We start from the raw sequence: 20,918 nt of genomic DNA on the forward strand, positions 1-20,918 counted from the left end.
GACAAAGATAAAAAGGAAGGGAGAGGGCTTCCAGCAGACATAAGCATGAAGAACCTTTAGAGAAGCTACTGCTTACTTTGTGTGAAGCTCAAGCTGCCTGAGAGGAAGGGGTAAGAGGTAAGTCTGGAAAGAAGATAAGACCAAGAAGAGGGTGAGGGTAAGATCCAGGCCAAGAAGCTGGGCTTGCTCCTGGAAGGAAGCTGGGAAGAGACAGGAGCAGATGCCAGTTTGGGGAAGACATCATCCACTGATGGCCTAGGGGAGCAAAACTAGGAGGAAGCAAGAGATAACTCTTGCATTATCTGGAAAAGACTGGGGCCTGAAGCAAAGCATCAAGGTAGCAAATGTAGAGACAGACTTGAGAGTTACTTGAATGATAAAACTGAGGCACCTGGTCACCAATGGTGAAGTCACAGGTTGACATCTAACCCCCAACATGATGGTATTAAGACATGGAGCCCTGAGGAGGTGATTAGGTCATGAGGGGATTTGGGCCCATAAACAGAGGCCCAAGAGAGCTTGTGTTTTCTTCTGCCATGTGAGGACACATGGAAGCCACTGTCTAAGAGGAACAGGCTTTCTCTAGACAATGAACCTACGGCTGCTTTGATCTTGGAACTATGAGCAATAATTTCTTGTTTATAAAGTACAAAGCATTTGGCTACAGCAGCCTGAATAGACTCAGCCCTTGCTTAGGGAGGGCCCAGACCGTAAAGAGTGATGCAAAGGAAGAGTGTGACTACAGCAAATGCCAAGGGCCAAGAAAACGAACCGCCCACCCCCAAGGCGAGCAATGAAGAAATGGGAGGAGACGATTATATTAGAAAACGCTTGGAAGATGACTCTTGAAGAAAGGGTGGGTTTCACAGTGTCACAGTCTGAAGAGATCAAGGCAAATGAGGCCTGGGAAGGAGCCGTTAGATCCAGGACCTGTGCTGAGCGGTGGGAAGAAGATTCTGTGCGGAGGGGTAAGGAGTAGCGAGAGGCTGTGGAGATGCAATGTTCCCTGCAGGGACCCTGCTGGGAGGAGGAAGCTCGGTGGTGACTCAAGAAGGGGAACAGGTGAGGAGATCTGAGCACAGTTATTCATCCACCAGAAGCAGAAGAGAGTGAGTGGAGAGCATTACTGGACATAGCAGGCACATGGCGGATACTGGGAGCTCAGCTCGGGTGCTGGGCTCCACTTCCCCTCTCTGCTCTCTCCTGCCTCCGCAACCCTGTGGCATTCACTTGGACCACTCACCTAACGGTCAGCACTGCTTCCCGCTGGCACCCAAGTCTCCATACTCAAGCTTGAATCTCTTCCAGGGCAGGAACTCTACCTTAAAACTGTTTTGCTATAATATGTGATAGGGATTGTGTTTTGATAGAACTGAGTTCTATAGTACTGTCTAAGTGACACACAACCTTTGAGATAAGGGACCCCAAAAGTGTAGAGCACGGAGAATTTTCACACACAAACACATGCATGAAACCACTACTCGATACACTAGAAGGTTCTTGTATAGCCCCACTCCCTGGAAAGTAAACTTCTGACCTCAATCATCACACACTTCTGCTGTTCTTCAGCCTTCTTATAAATAAGAACTGCATAGCCTAGGTGCTTTTGAGTCAGGCTTTTTTTCTCTCTCAGCACTGTCACTATTTGCAATGCTTAGTTACATTCTTTTTCATTGCTATGATGCATTCTATTGTATAAATATACCCATGTTTCTACCTATTGACAAATACTAGGATTTTCCCTACTGCAGACTGTGACAAACAGTGATGCAGGAATTTCCTTGCTTGTGTATATTAAAGGTAATAGCAGCCACTCTATTGAGTCTATGCCCAAGAATGCTATTTCAGAGTGTCTCAGTTACTCAAATACTCAATACCCAAAATGATGGAAGGAAACATTTATTTAGCTCACAGTTAGAGGTTTTAGTCCATGCTCAGCTAGCTCCAAGGCAGAGTGGCACATGGCACAGAGCAGCCATTCATGGGGTGGCAAAGAGCAAAAACAAAGGGAGTGGCAGCAGCTCAGGCCCTAAATAGCTGCTCTCCGAGACTCCTTACACTGTGATGCAAATTATGTGCCCCAGGGCAGGTGCAGCATCCACACCCACAATAATCAATCACAAACTCCAAAAGCCACCCCATAACTGCATGAGGCTGTTGGGAGGGGGCGGGTCACCTACACACAAACCATAACACAGGGTCATAAGGTAATTGAACGTTTGTTCAATTTTAGTAAATTATGCCTCTAGCAGTCAGCTTTTCATTGCTAGGAAAAAATGCGTTACATAACTTAAGAAGGAAAGGGTATGTTGGCTCAAGGTTTCGGGGGTTTCGGTGCCGGGCTGGCTGATTCTAAGGTAGAAACACTGCAGCAGAAAGATATAGTAGAGGAAAGCTGCACACCTCATGGCCACCATGAAGTAGCACGAAAGGGAAAGAGCAGAGAGCGGGAGGGAGGAGAAGCTGCCCCTCCAGCTGATACCCTACTGATTGACTCCTTCCTCCAGCCCCCAGCTCCTAGCAGCACACTCAGATACGAAATCAGTAAGGCATGAGTCCTTCCATGAATGGGGGTTACAGACCCTGTGACTTAATCACCTTCCAAGAGTCTCTCCTCTGCACACATAAACATTATGAGGGACATTTTTGGTCCAAACTATGACACTGCCAAAGCGTTCATCAATTCAGATGCTTGCACTCTATGGGCAATGTGATCTATAAGAAATGCTTAAAACATTAACATGAACTTCAGTCTTTAAAGACCCTCAGCACTTCAGAAGTATCAATATCCTAACAATTTCTATGGAAATAATACAACACTCCTCTACCCTCAGATTTCTGTTCTATAACCCCCCTTTTGGTCTCATTTGAGTCATGTTACTGAACTTAAAATTAAACCTTTTATTTGAAAGTACTTTCATAGTTATGATGGCCTCCATTTTACAATGCTTTGCCACCTGACATTCAGATTCAGGAATTTTAGATGTGATTTTCCCCCTAGAACGGGAGGAAGAGACTTATCTTAACAGCATGATGTATTTCTTAGAAGTCAACATTAGCTCAAGTATTTATTTATTTGTTCACTCTATAAATGTATAGTGAAGAGCTACTCAGTGTCAGGCACTATAGTAGTGCTGAGCAGGTAAAGGAGATGTAAAGAATCATCAGACTTTCTGTCTGTCCTCAAAGAACTTAGTCTAGAAGAACACACAGGGGCTGGTGAGATGGCTCGGTGGTCTAAAGCACATACTTAGAACAAGCTTAGCAAAGCACAGGGACCGCGGTTCAATCCCCCAGCACCACCTGCCAGCCAGCCCCGCCCCCTGGTGGGCTGAGCTGGCCACACACACACACACACACACACACACACACACAAATAAAATAAATTTTTAAAAATCTTAAAAAAAAAAAAAGAACACACAGATACAAAGTGTAGAGACCACCTGATCAACTGTGCTAGAAAGAAGAGGGGTTGTTTCCATTTTGGCTGTGCCTGACCCCATTTCCACGTATTGATAAGTACAGAGCTGGCTAGGACTTTGCCTTATCCTTTCAACTGACTTTAAGCAATGTATGTTGGTCTAACTGAGGTGCTGGTTGTAGTCTTTGAAGATGGAGTGAGTGTTTCCCTGATAACCCCCACCTTCTGCTCTTTAATATGAGCCAGGTTGAGGCAGGATGAAGAGCCAATGCTCCATCCTGATAGCTAGGATCAAACATCAAGATAGAGCTTTAAAAGGGCTTGAAGGATTACACATGAGCTGAAGCACCCGACCCCAAAACATTAGAGACTATCTCAATTGTGTAATGCAGATTACTCTCTGCATAGCCTTCTCTGCATATTGCAGAGGAAAATGCAGGCCTCCTCCCTAGCCCAGCTCACAGGGCTCACCTTCTTCGTGCCATTCTCAGTCACTCATCCTCAAGCCACTCCTCCTTCATGACTGAATAAAACCTGGGTTTGGCCCTGGGCCAAGGTCTTTGTTCTGGACAGCCATCACCATGGCTGAATTTAGGACCCTTTGGCTCCTCATAACTATAAATATGCTTTGGTGTCTTCATTCTCACTATGGGCTGCAAAGGAAGTGGTAGATTAGAATTAACTTGATGGGATTCAAGTAACTTATCCATGGGATTACAAATATAAACTTCCTGGACCGGGATGAGGACCAGAAAGGGCTCTCTACACAAAGGACTCTACTACTGATAGAGCACAAGAGACTACTTTTTCTTTTAACTCCATTTTAAGAGAGGGTCACTTAAATTCACTTAAACTATAGATAAACTCAATCCCTCATCCCTTCCCATGTAACTAGCCATAAACCCACTTAGAGAAAATCAGGGTCATAAAATAAGAACAAATAGTTAGAGAAACTTGGAGAATAGGCTAAACATTAAACAGCAATGCCCCAATGACAGGCAGATGGTCAACATTGTCTGAGAAATGTAAACCTTGTGACAATTGCATGACATTCCTATAAAAAGAGGTAATGTGGTTACTATGGAAACCTGAGAAGTACATAACCTGGAGGTAAAGTCTAAAGGGGGCTGACAGTTTGGGAGTTCTGACCCAAAGCCAGGGCATCAGTCAGTCATGAGCTCACAACAAAAGTTTTCTTGTTCCTCCAACTCCTCTCGTTATTATGGTTTATCTTGGCTCACTGTCGTCTGCTGCTACACTGCAGAAGCAAAAGCTAAGGCAGCGCAAGCTCCATTGAAAGTGTTTCTATAGGGGCAGGGATGCCTAGTTAGGCGGAACTTTAGTAACAGCAGCTGCCATCTAAAAGGGTCATTTGTTTTCTTTCAGGATGGAGACAGCAAATCACCTGATGGCAGGTCTCTGATCTCAAATCCCAAGACATCTCTCTCCCAGGCACCCCATACTCTAGAGCAGGAACAAATCAACAGGAACTTTCTGGGCAAGAACAAATCTCTTTTCTAAATACCCCTAGGAAAAATTGGGCCAAATTGCTTAGAATCAAAGAATCTCTTGAAAACTAGAAGTCTGAGTCCAGGTGTTTGCTTACAAATTAATCTGATCACAAATCTTAGTTGATGATACAAAATTATGTTGGCACAAAAAGACCAAAGACCCTAAGTGGAACCCACTGAACTCCATGGTAAGCTAAGATAGCTGTCTGGAGCCCTCGTACCTACACACAGCAGCCCCTCTGAACCCACAACACCAGCACTGGGTGTGGTCACTGAATATGTGAACATGACAATGGGATCACATGGAAGAGGATGTGAACATTCAGAAGCCGAGTTCCTCATCACACTTCAAGTTGCCGAAGAGTTGTAGGTTATCTGTACACTGTAGCAGATACTGTTAGTATTTTGAGTTGTTTTTTTGTGGTGCTGGGATTGGACCAAAGACCATGCACATGGTAGGCCTTATACCAGTAAATTACACCTCCAGTCCTAGAAATTGTGAATTATTATTACAGCAGAGTTTTCATCTCATTTTCCTGCCAGATTCCTTTACTATTTTTGCCCTGGCTGGCTTCCGTAATCTTCCTACAGAAAATGGATAGGCTTCTGCGTTCTGCATCTAACTCCACCCTCCCTTAATCCCATTTTCAAGAGTAGGTCACACGATAGCAGTTCTAGGGTGTGGTAGGAGGACTGATCTCAATGCTAAGCAAAGGATAAAGACAGGCATGGTGATGGGTATGGTCCAAGTTTACCTGGATATTCTGTCTACGGGTTGCAAAGACAATGGAGTGACTCTGAGCGTCTCAGAAATGAAAGGGTCCAGTATGTCTATCTCCTACCTGGAGTTGTACCAGCCTGAGCTGCTGTCCTCTATGGTTAGTTTGTAGTATTGTTCTGGAATCTTTTTTCACTATCCCACCGGGGAGGCCCTTTACTTCTCCTGTGTTGAAATTTCTGTTCTTGTTTCTTGTTTCTCTTTCTAAGAAGGGTTGCACAGGAAATACATTTTTGAGACTATGCACATCTAAAAATGTCTTCCATCTATCTTATACTTGTTTGATAGCTTGCCTAGGAATAGCACACCACAATGGAAAGCATTTACTCTTAGAATTTAGGACATACATACCCTCTTTGCTTTTTGCTTCTATTGATGCTATTGGGAGACTCAACATATTCTAATTTCTCATCCTTTACAAGTGATTTTTTAAAAACTCTCTAGATTCTTGTGGACTCTTTATTTCCTCCAAATTTCTTTTCAAAATTTCCAGAGTTCTGTCATTTGTATCTATTTTCATTTGCTGTGTTGAGTATCCAATGTATTCTTCAAAGCTCCAAATGGTTGTGTTTTGTTTCTGGGAAGTGGTTGTAGAATCACGTATGCTGATTTATTTCCTGTTTTCTCTCTTCTATGAATGCCTCTTATTTAGGCAATGGACTGCTTATACAATCCTTCTAATTTTGTTTTCTTTTCGACTTTCTAACTTTGACTATTCAGTCTACTTTCGAAGACATTCACCACTGAGTTTTTCTTCATTCTTTCGTGCTCTTCTGTACTGGGAATTATATCCAAAGCCTTCCCACTGAGCTATATTCCCAGCCCTTTTTATTTTAAATTTTGAGACACATCTTACTAATTGCTTAGGCCAGCCTATCAAACTTTTTAACCCCCCCCCCCCCGGAGTTCTGGGATTATAGGGGTACACCACATGCCTAGCTATTACTGAGTTTTTCCATTTATACCATCATCCCTTTAATTTCTAAGAATACCTTTATGGTCTTGAAATATTCCTTTTTGTTATATCGTGTTCTCTTTTCTTAGAAGTAGTATCTTTTGTTATTTAATTCCCTTCTCCCTGTGTATTCTGTTTCTTTTATACAACCTTTTTATTTCTGTGTGTTTGTCATTTATCTTGATGTTTATCATCTGTACTACCAAATATCAGCTCTCCTGGGTATCTGGTGCTATTGGGGTAGTAATCTCGATTTATTGATAATATGCAATCACTGCTGTACAGGAATCTCAGTTTCATTGGAAGTTCTTGCACTCACTCATAAGTGTGTGGAGCTTTGAATTTTGTTTTGTAAAACAGGGTTGTTGGAGACCTTCTTATGTCAGTGTTTTTAGGTCTGTTCTTAGATTACCTAAGCACTCTAAGGGCTTAAAAGAATGCCTAGCACATGGCAAGGGCTCAATGCATGGTAGCTGTCACTGCCATTATCACTGTCTAAAATATGTACAAAGAGAAAAAACATACATAGCGTCAGCTGACCTAAAATCCCACGCCCTTGCTAGGAGCCTCAGTCAGACTTACAGAGATGGAATCATTCTCACAATGATTTGGGTACAGACTTTGAATGGTAGGTGAATGGCAGCAAACATGAACAGAAGAATGACACGGGGTGACACAGGAGGCGTTGGGGAGGTAGCTGATTGATAGGGGAGGCACAACGGCTAGAGTAGATGACAAGTAGTGTGCATGGCTTGCAGAGCATCCTCATTAGGCCTGGGGGCTACTCCCGCTCCATCTCTGAAGTCTTAGGGTAATGGGTTCTGGCAACGTGGAGGCAGATCTGCAAATTGCCCCCACAGCACCACCAATAGCCATCCGTTTGATGGGTGACGGCACCAGGGGCCGACCTCAAGGAGAGAAAAGGAATATTCCATGAATCTAGCTGTGGGTTATTAAGACACTTTTTCTTCTTGTCGCAAACAGATTGCAGATCACACCACTTCTCTCACACCCTTCCCTCTGCCTCCTCTCGCCTTGCCACAGCCTGGGGAGGGTGACAAAACCAGCAAAGACTTGCAGTTCCCAACCCTGGAGAACAGAGCCTGGTAGATGCTGGCTGCATGGCCCTTGGTAACGGGAGGGGCACTTTTCTCCTCCTTCTCACAGCAGTCAGCCCGCAATTACCTCCAAGCTCCCTCCAGAAGCCAGACGATCAGCTTCTGCAATGCCTGGGTGCAGGCCAGAGTGGTGGATTCCTCCCCGGAGCTGTTGTAGCCTTTGGCAACAGATCAGCTCTGCCGGTCATTGATTTCAACTGCTCAGCATCTTTATCTCAGCTCTGTTTGTGCATCTGCCTCTCTTGACTCAATTCTAATAACTTTATTGGCACAAAGAGATGGAGAAACCATGGCCAAAGTCAATAATCCAGTTTCTGCAACCAAGGATAATTTATTTATCTAGTTTTTCAGTTGTTTCAGGGTGGATGAGAACTACATGGGGTTATATTGTGTTTTGTCTCTTGGTGATTCTGTGGTAAGACGGTTCCTACTAGGAGATCTGAATTCTCTCATTTCTCCCATTTGTTCGGTCTCACCATTAGCCTGCTTCTTCTGGGCATCCTCTTTGTTTCTGTAGCTTTTTAGGGTGTTTCTTTAATGATCAGGTAAGCAAATAGCAGCAATGTGATGGGGGTCTTGAAAAATCATGCAACAGTGTCTATCTTGAGTAGGAGAAAAACGAGGACAGTGTTCAGATGCAGTTACTCATTCATCTGGGGCAACTAATGATGCAACTCGTATGAGCTGTAGAAGAAAGCTGAGTGCTTAAGCGTGTGGTTCCCAATTCTGCTCTTATCGCTTTTTTATTTTATTAGCCCTTGTCTTCAGTGCACGAAGCTTACATTCATCTTGGGGAGTAAGTACACGTACATGGCACATCTTAATCCTTTTTTATTTCTCTTCTCCTCCTCACTGTCCTTCCTCCCTCCACCTCTGGATCCCCTTTCATCATCATCATCATCATCATCATCATCATCATCATCATCATCATCATCATCATTATTAATATTTTATTAAGTATTTAATAGCTCATGCTTATAACATGTAATGTTTACATTCGTTGTGGGTCTCTGGCACACATACAGGACACATCCTCAATGTTTTTATGTCCCCTTCCCCTCACTGTCCTCCTTATCCTCGGCCTCCTGAACCCCTTCTTATTTGTGGAAGATCTATTTCCCTGTTTCTTCTTACCAATCTTTTATTTTGCTCTGCTGTTTTTTTACTTTGTATTACCCAAATCAGAGAAGCCACACAGTAATTACATTTGTATCTCTGATCTGTCTCATATAACATTATGTATTCCTGTCTTGCAACTCTGAGAAAACTTTTTCTGTGTCTCAGTTTTCTCCCCTACAAAAAGGGACTGAGAACCGAAGCACTGATCTTCTAAGGTGACCATACTGATCACATAAAATTGAACATAAACTGCTTAGGAAAAATAGGCACTTCATAAACATTTCTTCTCTGTATTGTGCCCTACAGGCTCTAATGGTTTCCTTTCTGCACGCTTCCTCTTCACAGTGAGGATGCCATAGGCTGGAGAGACTGTCTTGCCCACCGTAACTCTTTGATTTCTTTTGTTGCAGGCAAAGATATTTATTCCCTCTGTGCTAGGTTGTGCCCTTGGTCAAGCGCATGGGTTTTGATTCTGGAAGTTCAAGTACAATTTCGACAAGTGATGCCTCTCCAGGCCACTGTTCAATGGCGAATCCCTCACAGAACATGCTGGGAATAGATTTCTTGTGTGAAGCTATGTTGGTAAGGTGAGCTTCTTCCTGAATGATGGTGCCTTCGGTTGAGTGGTGTCAGGATGATACCATGGTTAAAAGCCCATGGCCCGGAGCCCAATAGACCTGCACCAATCCTGGATCTTCAGCTTCTACATACTGGGTGGTTTCAGGGCAATTTCTTAACTTTCTAGGGCTCGAATTACTCACGTAGGTATTGTGTAGAGAGCAACGACACCATCCTCTATTGCACTGTTATGAGGGTGAAGCAAAATCATATATAAAGAGCTTCCTGGCATAGAGCAACACTTGCTGCATGAAAATTAATATTTTATACTAGCTTTCAGTTCTTTTTTGTCTGTGACCTCATTTCATCTTCAAAACATATCTCCAAAAGAGAAAGCAGCGATTCCCTCATGCTCGCTGTCCAGCAAAGGACCCGAACCACACAGCAAGCAAGGGGCAGCTCGGGACTCAGACACAGAGCATGCTCTGTGACTCACCAGCCACATTTACATGGCAGGAGCTGAACAGACCTGAAAATGTCACAGCTGAGAAGAAGGGAAATAAAGAAGGACAGCTGGAAAGCTGAGCGGGGTCATCAGACTGTGAAAGTTACAGAGATGATGTCGAGCTGGAAACGTTCGATCCAATGAACCACGGATGGAGACGCCATACAGCCTCGACACCCAAACAACAAATCCAAGACCTGCCGTGTTTAGAAAATAAGAATAATCCAATAATTAGAAGTGCCCATATAAGGAAAAGTCAAAAGAACAGCATAAATTCTTGGAGATTCTCACCTTATGGAAGATGAAAGGCAAAAACAAGATGTGGAAAGAAGATGAGCAGGGATCCACTCAGCAAGGACCGCATCAGAGTCTGCGGGAGACCACGCAGTGCTTGGGAAAATAACTATGGGCAAATGTGATTGTTAGGGTAACAATCTGTGTGTTTATGCAAGCATAAGCCAGGGAGCCAGTGTGCTCCCAGAGAACTGTTTATTAAGCCAGAAGCAGTTGAGTAAGGCAAGAAAGGACACCCTGTTTGTAGTACATTCTTTTTCTTCTTCTTCTTCCTCCTCTTTCTCCTCTTCCTTCTCTTCCTCCCCCTCCTCTCCCTCCTCTTCTTCCTCCTTTGTGGAGGGTCTCACTACGCTGCTTGGACTCACAGTGATCCTCCTGATTTCTGCCTCCCTAGTTGTGGGATTAGAGATGTGCACCACCACACCCAGACTCCACCACCAGCTCAGCACACCCTGGGGTGGGGCCAGTGAGGCATGCGGTGCCAGGGATCAAACACTAGATCTTTCTTCTTGTTCCTTCCTAACATCATATAGACCCAGAAGAGGCTCTGCCCAGACCCGCTAAGAAGGGAGCTGTGTTTGTCAGAAGCAGCAGTCTGAGCTGGTTCTCAGGCCAGAAGCAAATTGTGGCTTGTCCACTTCCACCCTAAACCTCAGCCACCTCTGGACAGGTAAGATCACATGGCACCAGTTCCTGCAGCTTCTGCAGATGCACGAGGATAGGATCTGGGAGCTTCAGGAATAGGAGGAGTGCAGAACCAGGGTGTTGGTTTTCAGAACCCTGTTTTGATACACAGAAGGTTGAGTGTTGATGGGTATGGGTGCGAGAGGAAACAGGGCCGTCCTCTGCTTCCTGTCCCTGCAGCCTGCATGCTCCGGTCACAGGGGCATGTACCGAGCCCCGAGCTCAGCAACATGGTGCGTGCTGACAAGCTGGCCTTCCTGGTGGTGGGTGCTGAGCCACAAGGTGAGGACTGCTCTCTTAGTCACTGTGTCCCCACTGAGATGCAACACTCAACACCATGCTGGGAATCGAACCTAAGACCTTGCACTTTCCAGGCAAGTACTATACTGAGCTACATCCCTAGCCCACACTTCCACAAACTGAAAGTGAAATAGGCGATGCTATTTCATCTCACAGTTTGTAGTCCATGGCCCACTGGCTCCAAGGCAGGGCGGTATGGCAGAGGCAGAGTGGAAGAAATCTGCTCCCTTGTGGCAGGCGGGCAGCAGAGGGGCGGAGAAGGTGGTCCTTCCAGGTCTCCCCCAATGGCCCAACTCCTTCGACCAGACCCCATCGCCTAATAGCAAACCCCCTGAACCGCCCTTCTAACTCCATCACTGACCAAAGCTTCACCTCTGAGCACCTGAGGCTTTGAGGAGCTGACAGATATAAATGACGTGGATGTCCAGCAGGCAGCACAGGCTCAGCGCATCCCAGAGAAATAAGGGCTCAAGGAATAACCATACTGGTGGCAGCATTATGCCTTTGCCATATCGAAGGAGATTTTCTTTCTTTTTTCAATGGATTTTTTGACACACGGTCTCACTACGTAGCTCAGGCTGGCTTTTACCTCATTGTGCAGCCCAAGCTGGCCTTGAACTCACAGTGATCCTTTTCCTTCTGAGGGCTGGGATTATAGGTGTGTACCACCACACCTGGCTTTTCTTTCCTTTTTGATTCTGTTCTTTTCTTTTTACCTCCCAGATAATAACTTTTTGCTTTTTACTATCAGTGTATATTGACCATTCCAATGGTCTTCAGGGCCAAACCTAATCCAACTGTCCCTCAGTGAAGTCTCCTCATTACCCAACTTGGCTACCTGACTGTGCTGGAAGAAACTAGAGAAGGAAAGGGACAGGAAGGCAAAGCACAGAGTAGGAGGTGAAGAGTGGGGGCTGGGTGTTCGTGAGGGGGCTGGAGTTGCCAATGTGCCTTATAGGTCATGAGGGGCTTTGAGTGGATCCATATGTGGGACCAGCGGTGCAGGACTGGAAACCGAAGGATGACTGAGGAGGGCACGGAGGCAGGGAGGGGGTACCTAAAAGGCCACTCCACCATCCTCCAGCTCCCACACCTTGGGTTGTTCTGACCACCTCCCACCTCCCGGGACTGATGTCAGTGGGTTTAGAGATGGTGTCTCTTTGCAACCAGGTATCAACTAAGGATGCAGGACCCAGTTCAGGTGTGAGTTTGGGAGCTGTGTTTTCTTATAAAGGAAATTTCTGCTTGAATTTTAAAAGGACTCTCAAGCATGTCCCCTGGAGTGTGCTATTTTGAATTCAGAAACAAATTCTGCTGGGAAGTAAGAGCCATCATGCTATTTGGATTTATTGGCAATTAGATTCTAGGTCCAAAGTTCGTAAAGTGCCATACTGTATAATTTATAAGAATCTTTTTATAAGTTTTTAATTTATGAAAATCTTGAGCATTATTTATTCTGTTCTTGCAGTAAACCTACTAGCTCCATTTTATAGTGGTAAAATTCAAGCCGTAAAACAGAGTCAAATAATGTCACATAGCTAACAAATACTCTTATCAGATTTCCTGAACTTGCTATTTGACTTGTTTGCCAACACAAAACCTTGTGCCCCCTCCGAACCTGTTGATCAGGGCCATCTTTACTATCTTTCCTAAGTCCCTAACTTTGAGCCCAGGAATGGGTGTCAGTACTCAGTGTAACTCTTAAAACTACTAGAATTAGAATGAATTAGAATGGAAATGCAGGCTTTCTCTTTTTCTGAGGATGGAGTCCACACTCTGATGCACAGAACACTGATCAGCAGTGACAGCAAAGCCGTCACTGGCCCACTACCCACCCACCACAACCAAAGGCTAGACTATTCTCATCCGTATAAGAACCTCCAAGCTAAGTCCTTTATAGCTGTTCCATAGCTATTTAGCATTAAGCTATACAACATACTCAGATTGACTGGATCTACTTTATCGGCATGTTTTGGCAATGCCAAGATATGTCTATACAACCTATCTTTTCACTGTCTTCACTGTTCTTTCTGTCACTTGCTTCCATTCTGACCCAGCCAGGGAAGGGCAGATGGCTGGGCCACCAAGAGGTAACTTTTGGGGCCTCTGTGACAGACACTAGTGGTTTCCCACTGTCGCTGCCATCTTTCCCATCTTGTAGATCCTTCAGCAGGGCCATGGCCACCCCTGACCTCAGCCTGATTCCCAGGCCTCACACATCAATCTAACTGTACTTGCTAGGAACTGGTTTAAGAAGAAGCATGTCACTCTACTCTGGTCCATGAGATTGGAGGGTGACTCTTCTGTGGGAGCTTCTGAAAAAAAAAGTCTAATTCTTTAACAAACTATAAGGAATTCAGAGGTCTCTTTTGTGGTTTTGAACGTGTTGACACAGAGCAGTGATGGCCAGATTTTGCAGCAGCAATCTTGCAGTCATGAGGCAAAAGGGCTACAGCGAGAGATATGGTCAGTACAGAAAAATGCTGCCCACTTGCTGGGGTTAAGTTGCGAACAAACCATCCTGAAATTTCTCATTTTTAAAATATGCTGTGTGACCTATGTTATGTTATACTTCAGCTATTTTGAATGGAATTGACAATTATTATTTTTTTTGCAGGGAGGGTCTACAGGGTGTTCAGGGTCTCACTACCAAATCGGACTCAGAGTGATTCTCCTGTTTACAGCCTCCCAAGAGCTGGGATTACAGGTGTGCACCACCAGGCCCAGTCTCAATTGCCGTCTCAGCGCGCCACTGGGGTGGGCCCAGCACTGCAGGACTGGGGATCAAAACCCCAGCCACTGTGCCTGCTTGCCACCACTTTAATCTGCTGAGCTATTTTGCTGGACCAACAATGATCTTTTGGCAAAATGTGCTAATTAACACAAGCCCTGTGCCATGGAACAACCTCCTGTGGAATACCTTAAAGTCAGATGGTTTTACCAGTTTTGAAATAAGCTCACCTTACAGATAACAAAGATGCACGAAAACTGGATGAATGATCATGATAGAAAGATATTATCAGGTCTCACGGGGTTACTTATCTAACACAAAACGGCAAAGCTGAGAAGAGAAGGGACTCCAGGGATAGTCATTTAGGGGATTTTTAAAGCTGTGATGAATGGAATCCAACAGGTGGGCAGTGATGTTTTAACTTACAAATTTCTTATTGAACTGTATTTAGAATTTTATTTCACGATTTAAGATCCTGAAATTAAAAAGTTTTGCAATTAAATGTCCATGCTTACACATTAGAAATAACTAATGTTGTAAACGGTACTAAGCTTATGTGCTTCTGTGTATAAACCTTCTGCCATAAGTTTTTGATTTTATTGTATTTTTCTGGTTGAATTGTTTTTTATGGAGGTTTAATTTTTGTTTTTGGTGCCGAGGACCGAACCCAGGGCTTCCTGCTTCCTAGGCTGAGCTAAATCCCTAGCCCTTGCCGTAATTTTTTTGTAAATGCTGATTGACTAATTGACTCAGAATACTGCAGCTCTCTCCTGGCCTTGTCTCTATTATCATTATTATTATCATTATTTTCATTATTTTAATGCAAATTTTCCAGTGTCATTTTAAATTTTACGTATTTGGTACAGGGTCTCACTACACAGCTCAAACTCATAGTGATCCTCCTGTTTTCAGCCTCCCCAGCACTGGGATTACAGGTGTGAGCCACCACGCCTGGACTTAGTTGCCAGTTCAGCGTGCCTGACAGCAGGGCCAGGGCAACATGTGGTACTGGGGACCGAACCCTGGTCCCTGTGCTTGCCTAAGCAGGCGCTTAGTCTATTGAGCTATCTTGACATTTCAGTGTCCTTACAAAACTGTACATGTGTGTATCAAATATAGCATGCATAACCTTTAGGCAATCGATTGCCAGGTAAAACATGCTTTTGCTCAGTGGCTGGTGTGGTCATAGTGTAGTGATCATTTTTAATATAAGAACTGGGCAAGATTGGGAATGGCATATGACGTATGCTTTTAGAACTTAAGTCTTGCTATGCAGTTCAAACTCCTAGTGATCCTCATGTCTCAGCCTCCCCAGGGATTACAGGTGTGTGCCACCATGCCTGGTTTCGGGGCCAGTTCGGTACATCTGCGATTCTTGATTCGGCATGGCATGGCGCTTAGACTGCCGAACTATCTCCTCAGACACTTGTTCAGTCTTCTAAGCAAAATAAATTATTTCACAATTTTTTGAAAATGGAGGATCTGAGCTATCACTGGGTGTCTCATAGGTGTTACCAACTGTCCCCCCACCACAACCCGTGAGTCAGACCGGACATTTTCCAGCTAATGAAGGAAACAGGGTTCACTGGTGTTACTGACTCCACTTTGGAGGGAAACTATCCAAACCCTCCTCTTCTAAACTTTCTGACCTCCACTGTGGGGCAAACAAACTCTTGCACTTGGAACCTTTCATTTGTGAGGATTAAAAGTTTCTAGTTCTGTGCTACAGAAACAAACTCACCTGGCACACAAAGGACAAGATGGTTATGAGGCTGCAACAGTCGGTCTCCTACTGTCAAATGCTACCTGTGCATTGAAGCAACTTTTCCCCTTGTAGACTGACTTGGTGGCAGGAGAACGTGATGAAACTAAACTTGGAGGGCAGATGTTGTGGTAAGAATTTCCACATTTCTCCGTTTGATAGACACAGACTTGCGCGTCCTGATTTGGACAGTGACCTTAGCAAAGCTAGAATAAAGCGGATACTGGAAAGGCACTTAGGAGCAAGTAGCAGAGTGTCAGTGGCTCAAATAAAGAGGCTTTTGTTCCCCTCACACAGCAAGAAGCCAGGATGGTGCAGCGGTTGTTTGGCAGCTCAGCAGTGTCAGGGCCAGCACCTCTGAGTCTCTGGCCTTTCTGTAATGAGCACCAAAAGCTGACAGAGGGGCAGCCAACACTGTCACCCTCCAGGCAAGAAAAGAAGCACGGGAACGACCTGCCTCCTTTGTCCTTTCTATCAGGAAAGCAAAGCCTCTGCGGAAGCCTCCTGCCCCTTCTGCTTACCAATCACTGGCCAAACTACCACACAGTCATTTGAAGTGCAGAGGACGCTGGAAGGTTATTTAGCTTCCCTGAGCTTTAGGATTTATGTGGGCAAGAGAAAGTGGGGTTAGGAATGGTTGCTGAGTGGCCAATGTTCAGTGAATACCACAAAGAAAAAAATAAAGATTTAGGGCTGGCGAGATAGCTCAGTGGACTAAGTGCTTGCTTAGGCAAGCACAAGGGCACTGCATGCCCCACCGGCCCCACCCCCAAGCACACTGAGCCAGGCAATGGAGTCTGGGTATGGTGGCCTATGCCTCTAATCCCAGCATTAGGGAGGCTGAAAACAGCAGGATCACAAGTCCGAGCTGAATAGTAAGACCCTGTACACACACACACACACACACACACACACACACACACACGCCTAAGAAAAAGAAAACAGAAGGATCTTCCCAGTTACCCTGGGGGAACTGCTACTCACGGCCTTGTGTGGAAACATTTCCTTAAACAGTCATTGCGTGCCTTCCTAGGTGCTAGGAAGTATCAAAGGCTTGGTTGGAAAGGTTTTTGTAGCCTGAAGAAGGAAGAACTTGCCAGCTGAGCTTACTGCCCAGGGTTTTTTGTTTTTGTTTTTGTTTTTGTTTTTTAATCGCAAAAATCATGGGACATTCCCAGTCTCCATTCTTTGTGTAAACAAAGAGATGGAATCTCTAGGGACTCTTCAAACTCTACAGTGTTCTCGGGTTCAGTACGAAGACTTATTTAAGAGATGCTCTGTCCTTGCCTGTGTGTTGCTCGCAGCACTCCTGGTGGCAGCGTGGCTCACCCACCTGACCCAGTCACTTTAGTGGTCTTTGCATCAATTTGACATGATGGGACAATCGGGATGTTGCTCAGAGATCACACTGCGAGTGGCACAGAGGCAGTGCTACTAGCTTGTGGGACAAGGACAGGTGACAGCAGCTTAGAAAAGAAAGCAAGCAATTAGCATCAATAAAAAATACGAACTTAGAACTTTCAGTTATCACTAACGGGCAAACGATGACTATGAATTTCTGTCCTAGCATTCTATCACTGGTCATAAGAGTGCTGGTCCCTGTAGGCCCTTAGGTGCTTTACCTGGGCGGGAGGACACCTTTCTTGATGCAGTCAGGACATCTTCAATGAGCACCTATAATGAACTCGGGACAGAAACCCGAAGTAAGCCTTGAACTTTACCTTAGGATGCGCTCATCTTCTGGGAGAAACGGACACTTGACTTAAGTTAAAACTCAGTGGGATCGGTGGTTATGATAAAATCACAGATCAAGTGCAGTGCACATACACGAGGGGCAGAAGTCAATCAGGCCTGGTACTGGGGGAGAGAAGAGTAGGATGTGAAGGATTAGCAAGCGTTCCTACAGGCAGGGAGATGATCATTTCTGAGAGGAGCTACCATACAAAGGCATAGAAATATGTTTGGAAAACCACGTGTCATTTGGTACACAGAGAGCATAGTCTACACAGAAGAGTGAAGAAGCAGACCCAGAAAACTGGTCTCATTTTGAAAGTGTGTGTGCATCTTGCACACCAAAGGACAGGCCTAGAAAACCAAGACAAAACTGTCCTGGATGCTGGTATCAGTAGTTTGTTTGTTTGTTTATTTATTTATTTTGCAGAACCGGGAATTGAACTAAGGCCCTTGCGCTTGCCAGGGAAGCGCTTATTCCACTGAGCCATCTCCCCGGCCCTTACAGTGGTTTATTTGTGCAAGAAATTTTTCTTCCTACTATACCTTTATGACAGGGACAGAAAGCCTGGAAACTCTTGGTCCCCTCTTCTTTAACCACCGGAGTCTGAACATCGTGAATACTTAGGCAACAAGATGCACTTGCTTAATATTTGAAGATGGAAGGAAATCAGGGGCAAACTAAGTTTGCCTTCTCTCTGGCAGTGGCTTGTGGGTACTGGGACTTTAGCAGAAGTGATGTTGATAACATTTCCAAAGCACCCTTCTCATCTACCTGTCATAGGACATCCGTCATCCTCAGTGGCAGTTTCCTGACCTGAAAGATTGTAACACGACTTTCTGACCTAAGACCACAGCTACAGGGGTAAGAACCTGACAGCCAGGTTCCCCCAGCCTTCCCTACTCTCACCCTCCTAGCAGTTTCAAAAGCACCTAACACCCTCTATTATGATGGTCTGCTTGAAGCACCAAGAACATTTTCTTTTTCCTACTGGACATTGATCCCACATCAATAAAACCAAAGGGTACCAGCCCCTGGAGCACTCTGAAACGGCATTTGAGACTGGGCGTGGTGGTGCATGCCTGTAATCTCAGCTCTTGGGAGGCTGTAAACAGGTGGATCACTACAAGTCCAATCTAGCAATGAGACCCTGAACTCCTTGTAGACCCCTCCCTAAAATACAAAAAATAACAACAACAACAAAGGGTAGAACCCAAAACATTCTTATTAGTAAACCATGGCAAATGTACACTTAAGCTTTAGAAAGACTAATATTTAAAATTACAAGACTAATATATAAGAAAACCAAAAACAAATCACGAACAAGGATATGAATCATGATTCTGCTACCACCTTCCACATTAGTAGATCATCCCTACTCTGTCCACAGTCCCCCGCAGCCACCCTAACCCAGGCGACTGCCGGCTCTGTCCACATTACCACAAGAGCCCCCATCTGGTCTTCTGAATGCCACTCTACCTCCTTGCATTCTCTGTAGCTTCGCTGGAACAGTCTTTCTAAAACGTTGGCCTCCTAGCTCGGGCTTCAATCCCTCCTCAGTCTTTCCTCCGTCTACCTTTATTTCTTTCTACATTATATTTCCTACTTGGAAATTCTAACCCTAGTGCAGTTCTTTCACATGCTTAATCCAAGCTTCGCGTAAGTTCTCGTTGCCCTCGGAAACATTCCCTGTCTTCTCCTTCCATCTTCTTTGCCCCTTGAGCTCCTAACCAACTCTCCATCGTTACACGGAACCCCACTTCCTCTGACTTTCTGAACTAGGTCAGGAGTCCTGCCGGGTGCGCTCAGAACTCCTGGTGCCCCCTGCTCTTCCACAGCACTTAACATACTTTAAGGTTCCCTGTCTGTGAGGCATTTTGCATCAGCCACTGCAAGCCCTGTGGAGGCTGCGCGTGTGTGCGTAATTGTATTTTTAGCTGATACACGATAGATGCTGATGAAACACATACTAAAAGCAAATTGCTGTTCTAAGCCCTTCTCAGAGATTGGGTTGAAGGATGGGATTGGGTGTAGGAAGAGCCAAGGTGAAGAAAATCTAAGCACTGCTGGTGAATTATTGTCCTGAGCAGGCTGACATGGAAGATGACAGTGAGGTTCACCTATGTCTCAGACAACTCTCACCAAAAAGCCCTTGGGGAGCCCAGTTGTTTACAGGAAAAATAGAGGGAGACTGAGAAAAACTAACAACACAAACACCTCTATTGTGTTAGGGACACATCAGATGGCGCAGATGTCCCTGGGCGAAGAACACACAGTTTCCCTCTGAAGCTCATGAAAGAGAAAGTGCTGTTTCCCTTGGGTGCTGAGGAGGGACATGAATCTTAGAGACCAAAATACCTTGCTTAAAGCCATAAGCCAGTAATAGACAAGCATGCATCAAAACACTATATGGTGTAAACAGGGAACTAACCTACTCTGTAAAAGGAGAGCAAATTTTCCTTACACTAATCTGTTCACCCCTTTCCCACTGACTTGGAAAGATAATTCAAGCATATGCTAATTCCCACAGCAAACCGATAATTTCCATAAACAAATGTTTCTGAGTTTCCTTTTAGCTCTATTGCTACGCCAGCCCCACATTGTTTCAATAACCATGATTTGTCGTGCATTTGGTATCTCAAAGCACAAGATTTTCTTATTTATATACAATATATGAATTTTAGAATCAAGCCAAATTGGCTGGAAACTTCTATCGCAACTTGGATTGGAATTATGTTGAATATAGATGAATTGGGAGGAGAACCCCTGTGGATTTACAGTATTGAGTATTCCCATGCAAAATTAGTGTCACTGGTTTTGATCAGGTGTTTTTTTTTTTTTTAATACTCAATAAATAGGGTTTCTTCACACAGGTCTTGCATATATATTTTTAAATGTATTCTGGCTCATTTACTATTTTAGTTGTATGTAACAGCACTGTGTTCTAAATCTACACATGCATATTAAATAGTAAGTGAATATTGCTTGTGTATTGAAAAGCTGGCTGTTTTGTTGTTTGCTTTCTGAAGTGATAGGATAGAAGAAATAAAGATAGGCAGAAAGTAGACAAGGAAAAATCATAATTTATAAATTACACTTTCAAAAGAAACTGCAGTTTCAGGACACAGAGTCACTTACGGCCTCAGCCCCTTTTTCCCTCCCAAGAAACTACTCCAGAGATCTTTGTTCTGAGGGCCTTGAAGATGTTACAAGCCTCCCGGGCGAGCCTTGGGCTTCCTCCCAGATTTCTGTCTTGATTCTCCTGTCTTCACACTTATCTCCCAACTCCAAACACATGCAAATGCTTTGCTGTCTAACCCAGCCCACCACCTGGGTAACTTGGCAGGCAGCAGAAACACATATCCTCGATCACCTATTTTCAGGGCACCCTACAAGATTCCATGAAAACCTCCCAGCCCAGACCATACCGCACCTCTCTTCTGAGGGCCT

The 20,918-nt window shown here is 44.6% G+C and overlaps 1 pseudogene; it reads left to right on the forward strand.

The window, feature by feature from the left end:
• Window positions 1–11,173: 11,173 nt before the first annotated feature.
• LOC101579232 overlaps window positions 11,174–20,918 on the forward strand; it is a 34,121-nt pseudogene continuing 24,376 nt past the window's right edge.

This window comes from Octodon degus, unplaced genomic scaffold (genome assembly GCF_000260255.1).
Source record: "Octodon degus isolate 3935 unplaced genomic scaffold, OctDeg1.0 scaffold00140, whole genome shotgun sequence".
NCBI classification, from domain to species: domain Eukaryota; kingdom Metazoa; phylum Chordata; class Mammalia; order Rodentia; family Octodontidae; genus Octodon; species Octodon degus.